We start from the raw sequence: 25,050 nt of genomic DNA on the forward strand, positions 1-25,050 counted from the left end.
CTAGGTTGGCTTCAGAAAAATCTTTGATCTTTAGCACCCTGGAATATAGGTCAGGTTAAGGGATGTTTCTTCACTAACATGCCAAGAAGACAAATGTTTAGTGAAACTAGGAAACTTCTTCAGGATACCACTTCAGGTGGTATCGATAGAGCCCATGCATGCATTGGTGGTGAACAAGTCTGCTTATAGCACCCTCTCTGAAGAGATACTGGTTTGGCAGAAAGGACATGGATTCTGCTCTCTTGGTCATGATCACGTGTTTTACAGCTCTTGACTCTATTTTACTGCATATGCTGGATCATCATGCAGGTTGTTGAGAGGAAAATGACTTCCAATGAAATCAGGGTGACAACGTCATCATAACCTGTGCACCAGCTGGCCAAGGAGAAGGCAATGGTGAAAAGGATTCTTCAGTGATGAAATACATGAAAATTATCCAGGAGAATGGCATGATTATAAGCAGGTAAGTGCCTAGAAATGCTTTTAAAATTGTTTTCCTTTTATAAGTGTGATTTTGAGAGACAAGGGGAACCACAAGTATCCAGGGAGGAAAAATGAGAGTCACTCCAAAGAGAAGAAGCAGCATAGAGAAAGGTGAGATTTGAGGAGATTAAATCTGTACTTTGAGAAGTGAAATTTTCATTCTACTAAAATACTTGCCTTTAAAGGTGCATTTAATAATATGAATGGATTTGAAAACATAAATTCAGTTCCTTAATACTCACAGAGTATTTGCTAGAGATTTACAAGTACCAAAAGCCCTTCAAAATGTGGGGCCAGCTGTATTTATTTGTTCCCTTCCAAGGCAACTTGACTTTCTTTCAGATTTGACCTAACTGGGTTAACCAAGTTGGCTGTATACATTGCTGACAGGCACACAGCACATGTGGGCCTGGCCTGTTCTCATGAACTTGGTATAGCTGGACAAAGAAGTAGGGATTTCAGAAGAAGCATTTTGCAAGTTTCCAATTTCAAAGGCTTTATTTCTGTATTATAAGGAGTAATACAAATGAATATCAAAAACTGGATGGCATGAGAGAAGAGGGTGTGTTGGAAATACTGTACTGATTTTTGCTAGGTCCTTGGAAGCTATAAGTAGAAAAAGAAGTTACTTTTTATATGCAATATATTAGTTGAAGCCCTGAGGTCAAATGATAGGCTCATGATGAATGGTTAGGTCAGGAAAACTCATATGTCCCTTGGCTTTAAAATTCCTTGATACTCTACTTAACCTTTGTAACTTTCCAAAAGCATACTGCACACAAGTTGCTTCCTTGAAAATTCCCGTTTTGAAAATAAAGTCTAGAATTACAGAGAAAATTATGACCCAGTGCTCGTGTCCAAAATATATATATGTGTGGCCTTTGAAGAAGGGATGCACCTGGGAAAAGAGTGCTGACTCAAAGAGGTGGTGAGCTGTGGGGCAGCCCTGGAAAACATGCTTCTCTTTCAAACTGGAGGAGATGCCCTCTTACATGGAGGTGTATCAATATGGCTTTTCATTTTCTGATAATTGCATGTCTACAGTGGATTTCCTGTCTGCAAATATTTATTTTTCAGAATGCAAATTTGTTTTGAAGAAATTCTCTTTGATTTAGAACTTTGTTTTGCGAAAGCGAAATTTGTCCTCCTAGAGAATAGATGTTAGGTGAGTTTCAGCCCTCTCTGAGAAACACTAGTAACCTCACCCTCTGTGTATTTTAAGCAAAGGATTAACCAATGGCAGTTCATGAAGTAGGAGAGCTCGGTCTAACCTCCTTTTTAGATGAAGTTTTGGGGTGATGGTGGTTCCTAGGGTTCAGAGCCGATGGCCAAAAAAGAATCTTGAACACATCTTTGGTGGAAGATGGACCCATGCTCAGGAAGAGCTGCACTGCGAGTGTAGGAGGTGACCTTTTCTGGGGCGGGGGAGATCAGAGTTTCCAAAGAGACTTTCCCATGCTAAAGACTTACTGGAGGCCTAGCTTTTGTCAAGCTAAGGTTGTTTTCCCTCTGGCAACCATTAACCGTTAAGTCCAGGGAGTTCTTGGATTTTAGGCTGTAATGGGATTGCCTTTTCCTGGTAAACTGGTAGAGACTCTTCAGTTTAACCATTTGTTTTGCCGTCCTTTCCTGTTTTTGGGTAGCTGGGAGTGTCCGAGGAATATCATACATGTCCTATCAGGGGATGGAGGGTGTACCAGCTTATACTTTGCCCTCCATTTGCCCCACACTCCCTCACAATGTTTTACAAGTAGGAAATAGAGGGTTAGACATTCATTCCAACCCACTGAGCTTGAGAATTTACAAGGAATTAACAGGAATTTACGCTCCTACTCCCTGGTTAGTTCTAGTACTAGAAAGTCTGCTCATGGTTTATGTGCATTTCTAGGTTCTTGTTTAACATACAGAAAACTATGTTATCAAACAACTATTGATGAAATATCCTAAAGACCGCATGATTTTCTTTTTCATTTTTTCTAATCTTAATTAAAGCATACATCTGACTTTTAAAACCATTACCAAATGTCTGTAATTTATAGAAATCTTAATCCTCACTCACCCCCAGATTATCCAGGATGCTGTGAGACTCCAAACTGGAGACATACAATTAGTGGTAAAATTTTGTGTTCCATGAGCTTCTTAAGCATCCGCTGAGGCACAAGGAAGGGAAAAGTTCTTTTAAACAAAACAAAAGAAAAAAACAAATAACAGGAAGTGACCCAAGTGTCCATCAGAGATGAACATAGAGACAGAAAGTAGAAGTGTAGTTTCCAGGTTGAAGGGAGATATGGAGAGACATAGTTTTGCAAGATGAAAAGAAATCTAGAGATTAGTCGCACTGCAATGTCAGTGTAATTACATACTGAACTGACCATGTAAAAATGGTTAACATGCTAAATTTTATACTATGTGTACTTTCGCATAATTAAAATTTTGGAGAACAAACATAAAAAAACAAACAAGAAATAAATTTTTAAAATGATAAACAACATAATCCCAAAGGTAAAATCAAATGTGATTGTGACAGAGTGGAAGCACAAGTTTCTTTCTTGTTGCTTGATTTGGTTTTCAAAGAAAAGACATTTAGCAAAGCTGCCAGTTGGAAAAACAGTAGAGAAACCAGAGCTAAAGGTATAGTGATATTTGTTATTATTGTTTGACTGACTGATTGATGAGTGAGAGAGAATTACAATTGGAGTGGGTGATAAGCATACACAACATACCAGTTAAAGCCTAAGGTCCACTCAAGCTGTCTGTTTGGAATCCCAGCTCAGCTCTTGAATGGTCACGTACCCTTGGACTTGGTACTTAAAACAGTAGTGCTTAGATTTCTTGTGTTAACATGGTCATAAACTTAGGACTTATCCCAGTTGTTGCAAGGACTTAAAAAAATTAAAAGAGGCACTGCAGTAGAAGCATTTAAAATCTGACAGTAAACATCATGTAGTATGTGTTTAATTTAAAAACATAAAATGAATGAAAAGGAAAAACTGACAAATTATGGACAGTTAATTTCTTTTTTTCTAATTTTTAAAAATTCTGGTATAGTTAACATGTAATGTTATATTAGTTTCAGGTATAAAATATAGTAACTCAACATTTCTATGCATTACTAAGTGCTCTTCGTATCTTTTTAAATTTGTGTTTTTGTATTCTTTGGGTAGTATTCTTTGGTAGTATTCCACTACTCAGTAGTGAAATTCCTGGATCATATAGTAATTCTATTTTTAACTTTCTGAGGTACCTCCATACTGTTTCCACCATGGCTATACCGGTTTGCATCACTACCGACAATCTCACGAGGGTTTCTTTTTCTCCACATCTTTGCCAACACCTGATGTTTCTTGTTTTGTTGATTTTGGCCATTCTGACAGGTGTGGGGTGATATCTCATTGTGGCTTCCATTTGCATTGCCATGAGGATGAGTGATACTGAACGTCTTTTCATGTGTCTTGGCCATCTGTGTGTCTTCTTTGGAGAAATATCTGTTCATGTCTTCTGCGCATTTTTAAATAGAATTATTTGGTTTTTTCATTTTGAGTTGTGTAAGTTCTTTATATATATTAGATACTAACCTTTTATCAGATAGGTCATTTGCAAATACCTTCTCCAATTCAGTAGTTTGTCTTTTAGTTTTGTTGATTGTTTCCTTTGCTGTGAGGAAGCTTTTTAATTTGAGGTAGCCCCAGTAGTTTAATTTTGCTTTTGTTTCCCATACCACAGGGGACATATCTAGAAAAATGTTGCTATAGCTGATGTCAAAGAAATTAATGCCTATATTTTATTCTAGGAATTTTATAGTTTCAGGCCTCACATTTAGGTCTTCAATCCATTTTGAGTTTATTTTTGTGTATGGAGTAAAAAAAGTGGTCCAGTTTCATAGTTATCCAGTTTTTGCAGCACCATTTGTTGAAGAGACTGTCTTTTAATCATCTTGTCTCCTTTGTTGTAGATTTATGGACCATATACTTGTGGGTTTATTTCTGGGCTCTCTGTTCTGTTCCAGTCTATGTATCCATTATTGTGGCAGTACCATACTGTTTTGATTACTACATCTTTTTAGTATATCTTGAAATCTGGGATTATGATACTTCCAGTTTTGTTCTTCCTTTTGGAGATTGCTTTGGCTATTCAGTGTCTTTTGTGGTTCCATACATATCTCAAGATTATTTGTTCTAGTTCTATGGAAAATGCTGTTTTTATTTTGATAGGGATTACAGTAAGTGTGTAGATTGCTTTGGGTATTATAGACATTTTAACAAAATCTTTTGGAAGCCATGGACATGGAGTCTTTCCATTTCGTGGTGTCATCTTCAGTTTCTTTCATTAGCATTTTATAGTTTTCAGAGTATAGGTCTTTCACTTCTCTGGTTAAGTTGATTCCTAGGTATTTTGTTATTTTGGGTATAATTGTAAATGGGATTATGTTCTTCATTTCTCTTCCTTCATTATTAATATATAGGAATGCAACCAATTTCTATATATTGATTTTATATTTTGTGACTTTGCTGAATTAATTTATCAGTTCTAGTATTTTATTTTAGTTGGAGCATTTTTTGTTGGAATCCTTAGGGTTTTCTATATATAGCATCATGTCATCGAAAAATAGTAAAAGTTTTACTTCTCCATTACCAATTTAGCTGCATTCTATTTCTTTTTCCTGTCTGAATGCTGTGGCCAGAACTTCCAGGACTATGCTGAATAGGTGAGAGTAGACACCCTTGTCTTCTTTATAATCTTATGGAGAAGTTTTTCACCAGTGAGTGTGATGTTAGCTGTGGCTTTTCCATAGATGGCCTTTATTATCCTGAGGCACATTCCCTTTAAGCTGGGTTGTTGTTTTTTTTTAAATCATGAATGGAAGTTATACTCTGTCAAATTCTTTTTCTGCATCTATTGAAATGATCATATGTTTTTCATCCTTTGTCTTGTTAATGTGATATATCACATCGATTTGTGAATATTGAGCCAAACTTGCACCCCAGGAAATATCCCACTTGATTGTGGTGAATGATCTTTTTCATGTATTATTTGATTTTATTTGCTAATATTTTGTTAAGGATATTTGTATCTGTGTTCATCTAAGATATTGCCTGCAGTCCCCCCGCCCCCCCCTTGCTTTTTTTTTTTTTGGAAGTTTCTTTATCTGGTTTGGGTATCAGGATAATACTGGCCTCATAGAGTGAAATTGGAAGCTTTCCTTCATCTTCTACTTTTTGAAATAGGTTCAGAATAGTTTGAGAAGAATATTAACTCTTAAAATGTCTAGGCATCTGGTCCTGGACTTTTTTTTTGTTGGGAAACTTTTTGATTACTGATGCAATTTCATTGCTGGTAATTGGTCTATTCACATTTTTTATTTTTTCCTGATTGAGTTTTGGGAAGTTTCATGTTCCTAGGAATTAATCCTTTTCTTCCCGGTTGTGTAATTTGTTGCCATATAATTTTTCATAATATTCTTTATGATCCTTTCTATTTCTGTGGCATAGATTGCTATTTCCGCTCTTTTATTTCTGATTTTGTTTATTTTAGATCTCTCCTCTCTCTCTCTCTCTCTCTCTCTCTCGCCTTCTCTCTATTTTTATGAGCCTGGATAAATATTTATCAATTTTGTTGAAAGAATGACCTCCTGGTTTCGTTCACCATTCTATTGAATTTTTTTATTTATTTTTCATTTGCTTCTGATTTAATCTTTATCATTCCCGTCATTCTACTTATTTGGGGATCTGTCTTTTCTTCTGTGAATAGTTCCTTTAGGTGTAAGGTTGGGTTATTTACTCAAGATTTTTTTCATACTTCTTGATGTAGGCCTGTATTGCTATAAACTTCCATCTTAGAACAGCATTTGCTACATCCCAAGGCTTTTGAATCACTCTGTTTTCATTTTCATTTGTTTCCATGTATTTTCTAAATTCCTCTTTGATTTATTGATTGACCTATTCATTGTGTGGTAGCATCATGTTTAACCTCCATGTATTTGTGTTCTTTCCTGACTTTTTTTCTTATGGTAGATTTCTAACTTCATAGCATTGTGATTGGAAAAGTTGCATGATAGTACTTTAGTCTGTTTGAATTTGTTGAGACTTGTTTTGTGGCCTAATATGTGATTTATTATTAATGTTGTTAATATTCCATGTGCACTTGAAAAGAATGTATGCTACTGTTTAGAATGGAATTTTCTGAATATATCTGTTACATCTATCTTGTCCATTGTGTCATTCATAACCACTATTTCTCTGTGTATTTTCTGTTTGGATGATCCATCCATCGATGTAAGTGGAGTGTGGGTGCTAAAGCCCCCCACTATTATTATATTACTATCAATTACTTCTGGTATATTTGTTACTAGCTGCTTCATGTATTTGAGTGCTTTCATGTTGGGTGCATCAATATTTACACTTGTTATAATTTCTTGTTGGATGGTTCTCTTTATGATTATATAGTGTCCTTCTTTGTCTCTTCTTATAGTCTTTGTTTCAAAGTTTATTGTGTCTAATATAACAAGTGCTACCCCAGCTTTCTTTTCACTTCCTTTTGCATTCCACATGCTTTTCCATCCCTTCACTTTCAATCTTCATGTGTCTTTAGGTCTGAAATGAGTCTCTTGTAGGCAACCTACAGATGGGTCTTGCTTTTTTATCCATTCACTGTCAAAATATCTTTTGATTGGAGCATGTGGTTCATTTTTATTCAAAGTAATTATTGATAGGTGTGTACTTATTGCCAGTTTGTGACTTATTTTACAGTTGTTTTTGTATTTCTCCTCTGTTCCTTTCTTCTCTTGATCATCTCTACTTTGGTTTGCTCACTTTCTATAGTGATATACTTGGGTTTCTTTAACTTTATTTTTTGTGTATCTATCACCAGTTTTTGATCTGTCATCATTAGGTATATCTCTATCTTGTGCATATAACAGTATATATCAATTTAATGGTCTCTTAAGTTTGAAACAAGACCTCCTCTCTGCCACACACATTTTAAGTACATAGGGTCATACTTGACATCCTTTTATTTTGTGAAACCCTTGACTGATTTTTATAAATACACTTAACGTTACTGCATTTATGCTTTCTACTTTGCTTATCCTAGATATGGTCTTTCCTTTCCACTCAGTGTCCTCTTTAACATTTCTTCCAAGACTGGTTTAGTGTCATGAATTTCTTTAACTTTTATTTGTCTGCAAGACTCTTTATCTCTCCTTCCATTCTGAAAAATAGCCTTGCTGGATACAATATTCTTAGTTGTAGGGGTTTTTTTCCCCTTTCAGCATTTTATATATATTATGCCATTGACTTTTCATCTACAGTTTTTGCTGAAAAGTTTGCTGATGGCCTTATGCAGTTTCCCCTGTATATAACTGTTTTCATTCCTCTTGCTGCTTTTAAATTCTCTCTTTAACAGCACTTTTTGCCATTTTCTTTACTGTGTCTTGGTGTGGACTTCCTTCAGTTGATTTTGTTGGGAGCTCTCTGTGCTTCCTTGATCTGAATTTCTGTTTCCTTCTCCAGACTTAGGACTTTTTTAGTTACTATTTCTTCAAATAAATTTTATTCCCCCCTTTCTCTCTTCTCCTTCTGGAATGCCTATAAAATGAATTTTGTTACATTTGATAGTATCATTGAGTTCCCCTAATTTATTCTCATTTTTTTGTTATTCTTCTCTCTTTCTCCTTTTCACCTTGATCGCTTTCCAATATGTGTCCTCCAGGTTGCTGATCCATTCTTCAGCTTTCTCTATTCTACTATTTATTCCCTCTAGTGTATTTTTAATTTTGGGTATTGAGCTCGTCATCGCTGATTGGTTTGTTTTTGTTTTCTATCTCTTTGATGAGGGTCTCACTGAGGTCTACAAATGTTTTCACAAATCCAGTATCTTTATGACCATTATGTTAAATTCTCTATCAGGCATATTACAGGAGACACTCTAGAGTGGTGCTGGCCCTTGTCAGGGATAATTGCACACTGCTAAACTTATGGTACTGCTTTAGATGGGTTATGGACAAGGACAGTTTGTAGGGGGCATATCGGCAAGAGAATGTGAGGGTAGGGAGTACAGTGTCAGCAAGGTCCACAATGATCTGCTGTAGGAGGGAACCTGCAGCACCTGGGGAAAACTACTGCCCAGGCTTGGATGGAGTAGGCAGAGGAGCAGAAGAGTGCAAGGGCAGGGCATGTACTATTAGTGAGGCTTGTGTGGGTCTGCTATGGGAGGAGAACTGGCTGGGGCCTGGCTGGATGGGTGTGTCTGCAGGAGGATACAAGGATGAGGAATGCTGTTAGCAAGTTAGGTAGTATGTGTTGGCACCATACTGGTCCCTGCAAGTGTCCTTGTGTCCGGGGTGGGGGCCCAGGAGGGAAATGACGCTTACCATCTTTTATGTTCTTGGAGAGGTCTCCCAACAATCTCTGCCCTTCCAGCACATTGTTCTGAGATTAGTAAATAAATCTTTCTGGATACCCCAAGAATTTTTCAAAACCTGCTTCTATGCTGTATTCCAAGGGTCGATTTGCAGTGTTGCCTCTGAAGGGTGGGAACTCCAGCCTCCTAGCCCTCCTGGAGTGCAGCCCACTGATTTGTAAAGTATTAAGGTATTAAGGTTTTAAGCTCCACCAACTGTTGGGCCCCACTGATTTTCAAAGGCAAATGATTTGTGTTCCACATGTGGACCTGTGTCTGGGGTGCCTTGCTTGAGGATCTACTACTCTCCCCTCTCTACTCCTGCTGGGTCCCTCACTCCCATAAGCAGTCCCATGGGTCCATTTGGCTCCTGACCATGTCTCCTCCCTTCTTACCCTCTTTGAAGTGGCTTCTTTACAGTTAACTGTGGAGAGTCTGCTCTGTGATTCTTTGAGTCATTTTCTTGACTCTTTACACTGATGTGTTACCTACCTGTATTAATGGAACAAGTTTAGGATCTCTCTACTCTACATCCTCCCCAGAAATACCAGTTAATTTCTTTATAGTACCTAATCTATGTTGTTTATTATTAGTAGAAATAATGATAGTTAAAATAATGCTTCTTTTGATTCCAAAAATACTTTACATTCTTCCAAGGTGATTTTATTTATCTACAATTACTCTCCTAGCCTAAAACCTCAACAGAATATTAGAATGTTTTTGCATTTTCTTTTTTTAATGACAATACTGAACAATGTTTAACACTTAAAGAAAAAGAAGGGAGAAATAAGGAATTCATATTTGTTGTCATGAATACTAGGCTAAGAAAGAAGAATTACATTTCCATTGTAAGGTACTGAATGGTTGGATCTCAATGATTCAATGATTCAGTGCTTAGTTATGATCATCTTTTTTTAATGCTTTAGTATCAAATATCAACAAGTGATTTCAACTCAATACTGATGAGACTGTGTAAGTCTTCATTAAAATGATTCAAGTGACATGCATATGATATTGCAAGTCACATTAAGATGACTTCGCTGTTAGTGTTTGGCAGTGTATTTTGAGCAATGTATTGCAGATGGGTCTTCAGCAATATATAGGAAATTAGAACACAATTATTAGTTACATTTAATTAGATCACTTGTACAATCCACAGTAGTATCAAGAAGATGTAATAGCAAGAAAAATTTAAAAAATTCCCTAGGAAATGCATGCGAAACATCTTTCATGTAAGGTGAAATAAATGTGAGGAGGACATAGTAAAATCCTTGAGATAAAGGACAGTTCAGACAGACAAGTAAATAAATACATGTACGTGCACACACACACACAAATAATCTTTCAGAGGAGTTTATCATAAAAATCTTAGAGTCAAGCATATGTTGACACTATTATTGCACTTGTAATTAACGTTAACAATTGGCTACTATTTCAAAATGTAATTTTAAATATTGGAATTGTGCCTCAAAATAAGGATCTTAAAATACTGCAGACCACTGAATTCATCATTTGTGATCTCTAATTATCACCCAAAACAAACAAACAAGACTCAACTAGCAACAACAAAAAGCCAAGCCTTTTGTGAACCTGACTCTAAAAAAGGAATTTTTATAAAAAATGCCTTAGAATACATATTATCCAATTCCAGATTCAAACACCCTAAGTAAACCTATCTTTCTAAGCAGAAGGTTCATTCTACATCATGTTCATCACTGCACACATTTTCGAAACACTGAAATCACTCTGAGATGAAAATAGGGGGCTTTCAGATAGTTACCAAATAGATGCTTAATGGAATTTAATGACTGAAATTGTGAATGGAACATAATTGTGTAACACAGTTTACATTTTTACCTTAATATTTAAAGAGATAAAGGTAGCTGTGAAATCCTAACTATTCCTTCAGTATCTTGGACAGTTTTTCTTTTCTTTTTTAACAGATTTAGAAAGGGTACTTACTAAAAGTAATTGTGTGACGTACATAGCATGTTATGCATATATTTGAAGCAATCCTGGTCAAATAACCAAAGTAGCTAACTACCTAAGCAGGAGAGGTATATATACAGTCCATATAGTAAAACATATTTGAAAACCATGAATAAGAAAGTTTCTTGGGGCGCCTGGGTGGTTCAGTCAGTTAAGTGTCCAACTTCAGCTCAGGTAAAGGTCTCATGGTTCATGGGTTCAGGCCCCATGTTGGGCTTTGTGCTGATAGCTCAGAACCTGGAGCCTGCTTCAGATTCTGTGTCTCCCTCACTTTCTCTCTCCTGGCTCACTCTCTTTCTCTCTCTCAAAAATAAATAAACATTAAAAAGCTTTTAAAAATATTTTTTACATTAAAAAAATATTTTGCATTTAAAAATATTTTTTACATTAAAAAATATTTTACATTAAAAAATATTTTTTCTTTAGGGAAGCTTAAGTGGCTCAGTCAGTTGAGTGTCTGACTCTTGATTTCAGTTCAGGTCATGATTCCAGGGTCATGAAATCAAGCCCCATGTCAGGCTCCATTCAGCATGGAAACTGCTTGAGATTCTCTCCCCCTCTCCTTCTGCCCTTCTCCCTTGCTCATGTACTCTCTCTCTTTTTCTCTCTAAATAATAAATTAAAAAAAGGAAAGCTTCTTTAAAATAAGCTTTTTGCCTTTAAATGTGGCAAAAAATTCTTTACCTGTAGAATTTCCTTAGGTTTGAAAATAAAGTGAAAAGAAACACAAAAAAAGGAGTTGGTGATAACACATAAATATTTTTTCAAGTTATTTCCCACCTAACACATTAATTAGTAAAGAATCTTTGACAGTGATTACTTAATATGGCCAATTATGATGTATATATGTCAACTGTTTAAAAATTATGTAGTCAGGGCTCCCTTTAATTTCTATATTTTTAAAGTTTTGCTGACCATAAATTTCTTATTAAAAAATAAACTTTCCATAAATTTACATCCTCTTCTTAAATATTTATTTTATTTTTGAGAGAGAGCACAAGAGAGTGTGTGCATGAGTGGGGGAGGGGCAGAGAGAGAGGGAGACACAGAATCTGAAGCAGGTACCAGGCTTCCAGCCATTAGCACAGAGCCAAACATGGAACTCGAACCTATGAACTGTGAGATCATGACCTGAGCCAAAGTTGGACGCTTAACTGACTGAATCACCCAGGTGCCCCTGAATTTACATCCCTTTAAAACTCTTTCTGTGTTATTCACAACAGAACACACCAATTATTGTCTCTGGTAGATTAACTGCTATATAACAAATGGTTCCCAAAACACATAGTGGTCCAATATACAAGACAATGGAATGGAATGGAATGGAATAGAATGGAATAGGATAGAAGAGAAGAGAAGAATAGAATTTCTTAACAATAGAAGTTGGTTTCTTACTCAGGTACCAATAGTGAGTAGGTAGATACAGCAGTGGGATGATGTGTCTCCTTAAAGTTATTAGGGATCTGGGCTAATAAAGATTATATTATCCTCTATATGTGATTTATGTATCGTATTATCCCTATTCTAGCTTCCCATAAAGGTGAAGAACATAGCAAGTATACATGAGAATTTTAAGGAGTAAGCTCAAATGACACTTATTACTTCTGATCACATCCTATTGGTTTTAATTAGGTCCATGGCAACATTTAACTTCAAGGCAGACTTGAAAATAGTGGAATGGAGTCCCTAGGAAGTTGAAGAGCTGAATTTTGGAAACTAGTTAATAGCCTCTACTACACTATATAAGACCATTCAGTATGTCCATGAACTCTCAGAAGACCAAAATCTTGTTAAAATTATACACCACCTAACTGGAGAATATAGTTTTAATTATTTTTTTTATCACAGGCACTCATAACTGACTATTATCTAAAAGCCAAGTGGAATGAAATTGAGAAACACAGAGTGACTGGCATCTATGATAATTCATAGTGGGAAGCAATATCTCTTCAGAACATTGGGGAAAGTGAACATTGGGTGTTCTACTGAAACCAGAAAGGAATTGATCACAGTATGAAAACTTCTCATAAATGAAGGGTATCTTCATATAATGCAAGGGTTAAGTTTGAAAGGAGAAAACCAGTTTGGAATTGCAAACTCTGTTCCTAGATAAACATCTTGTCTAGTGGCCTGGGTGTAGCTGGTCCTTTCAGAATTGTGAAGATATGCAATAGCTTTTCCCTTTGGGGAAAGATTCCTTAGCTGACATCAGCTGTCAAGAGGAGTTCATGCTGTGAGAAGTATAATGCCATTCGAGATCAGATACAGAACTCTCATATTATCAAGTGATATATAAAGGGAACTTTTGACGTATTCTAAAGCTTTACAATATAGAGAATGCCAATAATAAGTGTGTATAATAGTCCAGTCTCCTGATTCCAAAATGTATTGCACATTGCTGCCAAGCCAATCCAGAAACACTACTTAATTTGTGTCATTCTGTGGTTAAAAACAATTCAGTGGTTCCTCATTTATACCAAATTCCTAGGCACTGTACTTGAGGCCCTTTATGATGTGAATTAACCCATTTAATATACTTATCTCCCAGTATCCACTATTTAAAAGCCTTCACTACAGCTAATCATTTACCATCCTTCAAATAAGATGTGTATTCTCTTTGCCCATACTTTTTAGATATCATGAACATTTGGTCAATTTTTTTTGTTTATAAAACACCTCAGTTATCTCTCAAGATGGATCAAGTCTCCAAGAGAAACAGAATGCAGAATGGGTTTTATTCTCCTTTGAAATCCTGGGGCTTTTATCATTCATTTTTTATCTAGCTCATCTGTCTCTGAACTGCTAGCAATATGCTTAATTGTCCCATTCTCCTGCATCATTTCAGCAACTTAAATCGGTAAAAACTAAGGCAAAAGCTGTTTTTGCCTTTTTTTTCTTGTCCTGCATGTAGTACCTATTATAGTGTTTCTTTTATTGGATGCTTAATAAATTTCTGCTGATTGGTGTACAGATATGGCATAAACCCATAAAATATAATTCTGAGCAATGAAGAAGTGTTTTATCTAGAAGGAGGCAGAGAATCATAAGCATGAACCAACCCTTGTCCTAGGGACCAGTGATTTTGAAAGAATGAAATCCATGCTAGAAACCCCAACAGGTAGACTCAACACATGCTTAGGACACCAACAGTCCAAGAATAATATCCAACACAAAACTAGACACTTTTTGAAGGAACATTTATCCAAAGTACAAAGCGTATCAAAATAGTCACTATAAGAAAAAATCTGAACCTGCATGGCTTCCTTCCTCTTATTTTGTAGTTGAAGATTATTTTTAGTTTCGACTACAATGGTGGCAAAAAGGCAAGAGGGCAATAATCACTGAGAGCATTTAAAATTTATAACTCAATCCAGAATTCTAGACAAGAGAGAGTAAACAAGAGAGAGTAGCCTTTTGTGGCCATTTCTAACGTTTTTTTAATGTTATGAGCACTTAGAGAACTAGTATATGCCGTCCTTTTCAGCAAGTTTCCAAGTAGGTAGGATGGTGATATCCTATTAAATTGTGAACTAGGTGATTGATGGTGGAGTGGGGTGAGGGGGAGGGTGTGGTGTTCTCAGTGTTATACGGGCTTATCAGGAATATATTTTCTAAAAATCTACTTGATCTTTTTGGTACCTCTGATTGAAAAGAAATGAAGAAAGGAAGAGAAAGAAGAGACCAAGGAAGGAAAATAAGGACAGAAAAATATTAAAGCATATATTTTTTCTGTTTCAATATGGAACAACTAATCTTGTTAAATCGATATTCAAGGTTTATTGCTACACTTCAGAAGTTGGGTGCAACATTATAAGAAAATATAATAAAGGAAACATTTTAAGAATAAAATTAAAAAAGAAATGTTATGGCTAATATTTCCTATGCACCCTTTGATTTTTTATAGTTAAATGGTAATGTTTGAAAACAGATACTTAATAATTCCTACAAATAACACAGGACGATCCTCCACTAAGGTTTTCAATTGCTGTGTCTGTCAAGTTTGGGAGTTAAGTGTAGAGAAATATGACCTAGTGTCCTGGGGTCATCTCCTTTTTCTGGGCAGAGGATTCGATGGTAGGAAGAATAAAGCTGCAGATTTTCTTTAGATTCCCATAACATTCAATTTCTGAAAATTGTAAAAACCTGTTTATGGTGTTCTTAAGAAGAATGCTAGGAGGTAGTTTCAAAATGTTCCATTTCTAAGGAGTAAGGAAAATTAGGGCTCTAAGGTTGGTGTGCCGAAACGTGAGTAGAATTTCTCAGGTGTGAACAGTGAATGCTACAGGAGAGAGTCTGAAGAACGCAGTGGCCCCACTGGCTAATATCCCCACTGTCACCCCATCCATCCTGCAAACCACCACGTGTGCACAGAAACTAGAGTCCTCTACATTTTTCTTCACTTAGATATACACACTCTGGAGTGTTATATATTTGGGGAAGATAACCGTATTTGCAGATGCCCCCAGGTGGGATATACTTCCTCATAATGTCATAGGTAAACCATTAAAAATAATCACTGTGATACTAATATTTTATGAAACTACCACCAGCTCCTACCCAGGACTGGGTTTCCCTTTCATCTGTTTTTTCCCTGGATTCTGAGAAGACTAATCTGGCTTTCCAAAGCTGCCTGAGGCAAACTTCTTACTCATTACATTAGTATTTAATCCCAGTCTTGACTACACAGAAGTGTGGAAGACACATTCTCAGCCTCAGTGGTGCTGACTCGTGAACCGCTATGGGACCACACTTTTTCACATGCTGCCAAGGCTTGTAAAAGGAGTTAGACTGAGGGCACTGGGAGAATTCATGGACCAAACTATACAGTCCACATTTTAATTTACACTGTGTATTCTGGAATATGATATTTATAAGCCTAAGCGTCTGTCTGCATTGATATTTTGTTAAGTGAAACACAGTTCTTGCCTTATTTCTTTATCATGGATCATTTTATTCTCCCTAGGAGGAGATCACTGCCTCTGCTTTCCACATAAGCTTACGTGCATGCCAGTGAGGCACTTCAAATGATCTCAGAGTGAGGAAGCTCTTGAAATCTTTGTGCTAATTACATTTGTTCAGTTGATGAGAAATTTGGAGAAAAGTATTTCTAAGGTTCAGTGACACATAACTATGTACCTGATCAGCAGTAATTTCTACACTAAACTAATTCAGATAATATTGCACAAACTAAAAGTACACATTTGGGAATAATTAGGTTAGTATTTTCTTATCTACTCGCCTTTAAGCTCTTAGAAATAATAAAGATTCCAGAAATATAAAATATCATAATAAATTGTACTTCAGTCAGAGGTCACATCTTTCTCCATTATTCCATTGCATTTTTACAATGCAATACTGGTTTCTGAAAAAAAAAAAATCTAACCTAACAATACATGTGGAGAGATTTTTTTCTAAAATGAGAACACTGCTTATTATTTAAACCATGACTCTTGAAGTATAAATATCTTGGGATTATTTCTGTCTAAATCAGTCATTCATCCAATGTGTCATTTTAATTACCTTACCCACAATGAACATTTATATTAGTCTTAAAGTGGCTTATGTAATAGAGATAAAATTCAGACTTTCATAGTTTATTAGCAACAGGTTACGCAGTGCAGACAAACGCAATGAGACTTTTCATGAAGTATTTTTTATCATGAGATTTGACATGATATCTAAAGATAAAGCACTTATTTTTACTTCTCTACAAGTTACATTTTTCCTGTGATGGCTGTGAAACATTGATATAATCATAGTTATTAGCATAGTCCCATTAAGATAATCTGTTAAAAAAGTGTTTTAGGAAAATAAAAAATTAACAGAAAACAATGATAAAAACCATACACAGTGTTTTTTGGGCATGCCTATCAAGCATGTTTAACGTCAGGAAAATATTTCAAGGACCAGTATAAGGATAGAAACATGTGGCAATAAGTGCCAAATGACAAGCTTATGCTTGTATCATAAAATACATCCCCTCAGTTTTCACCTGGGCCTTAATCATGCTTGGCAACCATTCAATGCATTTCTAGGCTCAATTATTCCATTTCCCAAAATTGATGCCTGTCTTTTTCCTTGTCCTTTCTGAAACTTCCTACCTATTTGATGGAGAAAATAGAGACCAATAATAGACAAAGATATTTTCAACTTCTCAAGAGTCTATTATAAAATTAGCTATATCGACTTCCCTTCTTTCCTTTTTTTCAAAGTCAGCGGAAGAGCCATCTTTCCTTTGGCCCAAATCTAATCCTTCTTTCACCTTAAACCTTTCCAGCATCAATCACACTTTCTTGGTGGTGTGTGTTCTTTACCTGCCTCAACCACACCCTCCTCTTCCTCTAGACCACTGAACAGACTTGGGTCTCTCCAATTTAAGCCCCTCTCTCCCTTTCACTGTAATCTACCCATCAGCCAAATCCATCCCCTTCCTTCTGCAAAGCTACTTGCACAGAATTTTACCATTGCTCCATATCCTTGCTTCCAAAATTTGTTATCCAAAGAGCAACAGAATGATTCTTTTAACATTTGGCAAATCAGTGCAATAGTGGCTTAAAACCGTCCTAAATCACCTCAATATACTTAGAATAAATGCAGAATTCCCTACCAAATTAGCTTCAGGGCCCTGACATGACTGAGCCCTCTCCCACTTCTCATCCCTCATCTCTTGAGCCCCTCCCTTTCTTCACCTTGGGCTCCATATCCTACATCAGTCCCGCCCTGCATGCATCTGCCTGGGAGCCGCTGACCACAGCCTGTTTCCACAATGCTCTTCTTCATAGTGCTTTCCCTTCCCTTCTTTCAGCCCTAATCTTAAACTCTGTAAAGAGGCCTTCTCTGTTTTCATTTATGTTTTATCTCTTTACTGTTTCTTCATGACTTATCCCTTCCCAGATGAGAAGGTCATCTTTATTGAGCCAGAGAACTTGATTTGTCCATTGCCATAGACCCATGTCCAGCACAGCCCTCGGCCCATAGTAGCACTGGAAAAAGTATAAATTGATAGAATATATAAATACTTGATGGGAAATACTATCAATTCTCTCCAACACAGTGACTTTGTCTCTTTCCCCCACATCTCTCTGACAGAAGTTGTCAGTGAAGTTCTAAACGTGCTATCCAGGGGATGTACTTTTTATCTCATCTCTGCTCAGCAATGTTTGGAAATTATGACTGACTTTTACTTCTTGAAATGTTATCCCTGTCTTCCAGGCAACTACTTATCTTTTTCTTTTATTCTTACTTTTCTGGCTGCTCACCCTCATTCTCCTCATTGCCTTTATTGATGATTATTCTGCTAATTACTCTTTAAAGGTGGGTGCTTTTGCGTTTTTATCCTCAGCCTTATAGTCATACTTTCCTGCTTTCTCAGAGTAATCTTATTTAAGCCCAGGATCTCAATGTAGATGGGGTAACTCTACGTGTGCGTCACCAGGCTCCTTGGTTCTCCTGAGCACTTGACATACATTTACAACTATCTGTTGGTCATATTCCATCGCATATCTTCCATTCAAATTTCTCTTCACATATGTACCTTGATGTATCTTTATGGGTACCTAATTAGGCAGTTTCTAACAAGCACACCTTTCCTGATTATCTCAAGACAGAAACTAGGAAGCGATCCTTGACCCTTCTCCTTCTTGCCCTTTTCACCTCTGACTATCATTTTTACTAAAATCATGTTTTTTTGCACCTTCTCATTCATCTTCTTGCACTTTCTCAATTCTTCTATATTCTCTCCAGCCCCACAGCCTTAGTTTAGGCTTTTAACATTTCTTCTGTTGATCACAAAAGCACCCCAGACTCATTCCTCACTCCACTTGATTCATTTTCTAATGTTATCAAGGTGATCTTTTTAAAAACACACATCTATTCATGTTCCCTCCTGGATGAAAACCTTTTATAATCCTTAAAATAAAATCCCTAAAGTTTTTACATGACCTGCTCCTGACCATCTGTCCAACACCACCTGTGCCGCTCACCTTATTAAATTATTCAGTCGAAGCATACTGTACCATTTGCAATTCATAGAAAGTTCCATGGTCTGTTGTTATGCCACACAAAGCTTCCTGTGCCTGATGTGGACATCGCTATCTCCATCTGGTCACTCCTACTCATCCTGTAAGATTCAGATGGTTCTAAAAATCATCAAAAAATAGGGGGGTGGGGGAATTTAGAAGGTTTTGAACACTGCAGGAGTAAAGAGTAAAGTTACATTAAGATATAATTTAAGGCAAAAATGAGTTTAGTATGGTTCTTGGTTATAAATAAACATATCAGTGGAAATAGATCCAAAATCTTAGAAAAAGAAATAGGCATTGTGAAGGCATATGCAAATGAGGCATTTGAAAGTGAGAGTGGAAGAAAGATATGCAATAAATATTGCTGTAATAATTTGTTATGTAACAGAGAAAAATTCCAATGGCCCCTAACAAGGACCTTCAACAAAAATGTAGACAGAAAAAAATTAAATCTAAAATTATAAAATAATAGGGGCGCCTGGGTGGCTTAGTCGGTTAAGCGTCCGACTTTCGCTTAGGTCATGATCTCGCGGTTCGTGGGTTCGAGCCCCGCATCGGGCTCTGTGCTGACTGCCAGCTCAGAGCCTGGAGCCTGTTTCAGTCTGTGACTCCCTCTCTCACTGACCCTCCCCTGCTCACGCTGTCTCTCTCTCTCCTAGAAATAAATAAAAATATTTAAAAAATAAAATAAAATAATAAATATTTACACTAAATAGATATATATGTGGGGGGGTAAGGAAGTATGTCAGGTTTTTATTTTTTTTATTTTTTTATTTTTTTTGCAAATAGTTTATTGTCACATTAGTTTCCACATAACACTCAGTGCTCATACCCACAAGTGACCTCCTCCATGCCCATCTCCCCTCCCCCCCACATCCATCAGTCCTCAGTTTTTGTCAGCATTCAAGAGTCTCTCATGGTTTGCCTCTCTCCCTTTCCCCCACCATTTCCCCCCTTCTCCCCCTTGTTCCTCCGTCAAGTTCCTCCTAATCCTCCTATACGTGCAAACATATGATATTTGTCCTTCTCTGCCTGGTATGTCAGATTTTTAAAATACAAAACTGGGGCGCCTGGGTGGCTTAGTCGGTTAAGCGTCCGACTTTCCGCTTAGGTCATGATCTCGCGGTACGTGGGTTCGAGNGGGCTCTGTGCTGACTGCCAGCTCAGAGCCTGGAGCCTGTTTCAGTCTGTGACTCCCTCTCTCTATGACGCTCCCCTGCTCACGCTGTCTCTCTCTCTCTCTCTCCTAGACATAAATAAAACATTAAAAAAAATTTTTTTTAAATACAAAACTAATGGTGCACCTGGGTGGCTCTGTTAGTTGAGTATCTGACTACAGCTCAGGTCATGATCTCTTGGTTCATGAGTTCGATTCCCTCATTGGTCTTACTACTCTTGGCGCATAGCCCGCTTCAACCCTTCTGTCCCCTCCTCTCTCTATGCCTTCCTCACTCATGCTCTCTCAAAAATAAACAAAACGTTAAAAAAATTAAAATAAAAACTAAAAGAAGAAATCATAATAAAAGAAATGAAAAAAAAACTATAGAAAAAGTTCTTCAAAAAATTTGAGGTTAATTTATTTATTTTGAGACAGAGAAAGAGTGAACAGGGGAGGGGCAAAGAAAGAGGGAGACAGAGAATCCCAAGCGGGCCCCACACTGTCAGCACAGAGACCAACATGGGGCTTGAACTCATGAACCATGAGATCATAACCTGAGCTGAAACCAAGAGTTGGATGCTTAACTGATTGAGCTACCCAGGTGCCTCTAGAAAAAATTCCAATAGTCATAACAGCAATAATAAAATGAAGAGCCCAAGAAACCCATAAAAGACAGAGAGAGAGAGACCCTTAATATTTGCCAGGTACAGAGAACCTAAAACCCACTTATGATGTTATCATATCAAGGAAGATTTTATTTTATCTTACTTATATCATGTTTTATTTTATTTTAACATACACTTATAGGGGAATGTCATGGATCATACATTGTTCAAAACAGTTTATAAGCCTGCTCCTTCTGTTTGAAGATTAAAATATTGAGAATCACGGCAACATGTCTAGTTTTGTTTAAATAGTTATGATACTCTAAATTTGTGAAAATATAAGGTATTAAGGTCTAGTAGTTTGAATAAAGGGGAAAAGAACTAAAAACAGCTCAATTTTCTTCATGCCTCAATAATAACAGTTATTCACTGTAGCCAGAGAAAACCATTTTTTTAAAGTGATCTCTACTCCAATGTGAGACTTGAATTCATTACCCTGAGGTCCAGAGTCTCATGTTCTATCGACTGAACCAGCCAGGTGCCCCAAAAACTATTTTTTAAGATTATTTGAACAAATATACAAAAAGTATGCCTACAAACCAAGCATTGCTTTAGGAAAATCATACATGTAGATATTTGAAAAATAATTTATTATAAAAAAATTTAAAGGATTCTAGACATACTTAATTTTAATGTATTCTCCTTTTCAACAACTGACAGTATAGTGGGTTACACACTCACATCATTATAATAACTTTTGCAAGCAAAGATTTATATATTAGACAAGACTTGGATATTTTGTATTCTCATATGTCAATGGAGCCTGTCAATAAAGATTTGTCCGTGGTATTGTCTATAGCTAGGTTTGAGGAAATATAAAAATGTTATATTGCACTATTATAATTATGAAGACAATAAGAAAAATATAGTTGATGAGGAAAAGCAAAGGTGTCGCAAACTTTATAAAATTGAGCACAGTTATAAAGTAGCAGGTATGGTGAGTAAAGAGAGAATCTTTAGACTTAATGAGTTGCTTATTGGACTGAAGCCAGTTGAGTCTACATTCAATCAGGAGAGAAAAGAACAAAATTAAAACTATTGATGAAAGCTAAGTCACAAACCATCTAAATTATGCTTCAAGAAAGTGGGCAATTAGGGATTAGGTAATAGTTAGCTCTCCAGAAATTAAACCCCGACCCATGTATTTTAATTTGGTTTACGACTTGGAAATGCATATTTAAAATAAATAAGTTAAACTTTTATTGAAAGATAAAAAAGTTTAAAAAGTTAAACTTTTATTGAAAGATAACATTAGGAAATGTTTGCAAATCCTAAGTGTATAGATGGATGGATGATCTTATAATAAACATATTTGTGTAATCCCCACCCAAGATAAATTATAGAACATCACCCAGCACCCCCCATCTCATTTATTTTTCTCATCTCCCTTCTCCCTAAAAGTATCACTAGCATAGACTAGTTTTGCTTGTTTTAAATTTTACATATGTGAAATTCTGCACCATGTATTTTCTTCCTTCCTTCCTCCCTCCCCACTTCCCCTTTCTTCTTCTATTTTCCTCTTTTTCTTCTTCTTTTTTTTTTTGCATTTGACTTCTTTCTGATAGTATGTTTATGAGACTTAACCATGTTATTGATTTTTGCAGAGGCTTATTCATTTTAATTGGTATATAGTATCATGTTATATGAATATGCTATCATTTATTCTAGTTAAGAAACAGCATCATTGGGGTGCCTGAGTGGCTAAGTCCATTGTAAATCTGAGTCTTGGTTTTGGCTCAGGTCATGGTTTGTGACTTCTGGACCCTAGTCAGGCTCTGTTCTGACAGTGTGGAGTCTGCTTGAGATTCTCTCTCTCCCTCCCTCTCTCTCTCTCTCTCTCTCTCTCACTCTGCCCCTCCCTGCCTCTTTTTTGCTCTATCTCTCAAAAGAATTAAATAAACTTTAAAAAAAAAGAAAAGAAAAGAAACAGCATCATTTACAATTTGGGCAATTTCATATAACATTGCTAACTAAAAACAGTGGTGTACATATCTGTTGGGCTCATATGTACACTTCTGTGTTGGGCATGTATGTGGGCATAGAAATCTAGGGCCATCGGATATATGTATTTTGAACATTGTTTTTTTGTTTGTTTTTTTTAATAGTCTATTGTCAAGTTGGTTTCCATATAACACTCAGTACTCATCCCAACAAGTGCCCTCCTCCATGCCCATCACCCCCCTTCTCCTCTCCCCCACCCCCATCAGCCCTCAGTTTGTTCTCAGCATTCAAGAGTCTCTCGTGGTTTGCCTCCCTTCCTCTCCCCCGCTATTTTTCCCCTTCTCCTCCCCCATGGTCTTCCGTTAAGTTCCTCCTAATCCACCTATATGTGCAAACATACAGCATTAATTGATAATAACCAAGTAATTTTCTAAAGTAGATTTATAAATTTATACTTGCATCTTTGCTTCATATTTTTACCAATACTTAGTTTGAACACTTTGTAATTTTGATCATTCTGGTGGGTGTGGTGAAGCACTCATCTTAGTTTTAATTTGCATTTCTGTCATAACTAATGGGCTTGAACATTTTTTAATGTATATTGTCCTTTTGGATATTCTTATTGGAAAACATATTCAAATCTATTCACATATTTCTACTAGTGTTCATTCTCTTAGTTAATTGTGGGAGCTATTTGTATTTCTGAAAACAAGCCTTTTGTACATTACATGTGTTGAAATCTTTTCTTTAAGCCTGTGCCTGGCCGTTCCATTCTCAGTTTTCTGTGCTCTCAGGCTTGTAAATAACAATGTTTTGTTTAAATGATCATGTCAACAGTTGCTTTTCTTTGAGGTATTTTCAACAGAATGGATACTTTTGATATTTACAGGATCTTAAGTATAATTAAGTTCAAAATATAATCTTTTCTTTATGGATAATACATATTTTAAACAAGAATATTTTTTCTACCTCAAGGCCATGAATATATTTTCTATATTTCTTGAAATTATTTTTTCTATTTCTGTGAAAAAATGCCATTGGAATTTTGATAGAGATTGCATTGACTCTGTAGATTGCTTTGAGTGAAAAGGACATTTGAACAGTATTAATTCTCACAAACCATGATTTTTTTTTGTCCTATATGATTTCAATCTACAATCAATCTGAACTTGATTTTTCTACATGTTATAAAGTAGGAGTTATTTCCTGTTTATTTTTTTATTAAGGGTATACAGTAGATGTAGAACTATTTATTGAAATTATCTTTCTATTTCCACTGTTTTACAATTCCACTTTTATCTTGTATCAAATGTCTATTTATATATCAGCTTATTTCTAAGTTTTTTATTCTAACACACTAGTCTGCTTGTTTCTCCAGATTATTTTGATGTTTTGGCTTTATAACAACTCTCACTGCTTGGTAGGATAACCCCATTCCCTTTTTTCTTCAAGGTTGCCTTGGCTGGTCTTGATTTGTTAAACACTTTAGAATTTTCTTATTTTATTTTCATAGGACATCCTCTGGATTTTAACTGAGTTTTACTGAAACCTTAAAATGTGTCTGGGATAATTGACATCTAGTTTCCCGGATTCGTGACAGCAGTGATATTATTTCTGCAGAGTAAAATCTTGCCATATCTGAGCAGCTCATTAATTGCTCTGCTCCATTCTTATTGCATAAAAGGCTAGCACAACACTCAGAAAGATGTACCACTAATTTTTGGCCTTAATGTTGAGTATTCACAGATATTTGAAACCTTCCATGTTTTTGAGTCACACACCATGTCATCAAAGCCACACTGTCATCTGGTGGTGATGGAATTGATGAGTGCAGGTAGGCTCAGGTATCTATACAAATTATTGAGTGTCTCAAACCTACTAAGCATATATATAAAGACTAGAATTTGGCTTTTGTAATAGAGTTAAGACTTGATTGACGTGAATATTGGAGATATGATAAACTATATAAATTGGAGAAGTTTTTTCAAATAATATCAAAAATGTTATCTTTGAAAATTAGTTGGAATGAGAATTGAAGTAAAGACAATATGGGATATGGAAATTTTAAATGAAAAGGAAATAATACAGCCTTCTAATAGTTAACATTAGTTGCAAAACATTCTAAAATTAATGCTAATATATGCAAAATCATCTGAAGGATAGAGAATGGCTCCTAGACCTGAAAAACTTTACTTTTCTCTATACCCTGAAGATGGTATGAAAGGACAGAATTATCTGCTTTAAGATAAGTAGGGCAGGGGCACCTGGGTGGCTCAGTCAGTTGGGTGTCTGACTTCAGCCCAGGTCATGATGCTGTGCTTTGTGGGTTTGAGCCCCAGGTCAGGTTCTGTGATGACGGCTTGGAGCTTGGAGCCTCCTTCAGATTCTCTGTCTC

The 25,050-nt window shown here is 36.2% G+C and overlaps 1 long non-coding RNA gene across 1 annotated transcript in view; it reads left to right on the top strand.

The window, feature by feature from the left end:
* The first annotated feature begins 310 nt into the window (after window positions 1–310).
* Window positions 311–25,050, top strand: part of LOC120223169 — a 49,094-nt gene continuing 24,354 nt past the window's right edge. Inside the window, exon 1 of the long non-coding RNA XR_005526216.1 lies at window positions 311–463. This is a non-coding gene — a long non-coding RNA (uncharacterized LOC120223169). The remainder of the gene's footprint in view (window positions 464–25,050) is intronic.

Source organism: Hyaena hyaena, unplaced genomic scaffold (assembly GCF_003009895.1).
Source record: "Hyaena hyaena isolate Hyena2069 unplaced genomic scaffold, ASM300989v1 scaffold_970, whole genome shotgun sequence".
NCBI classification, from domain to species: Eukaryota; Metazoa; Chordata; class Mammalia; order Carnivora; family Hyaenidae; genus Hyaena; species Hyaena hyaena.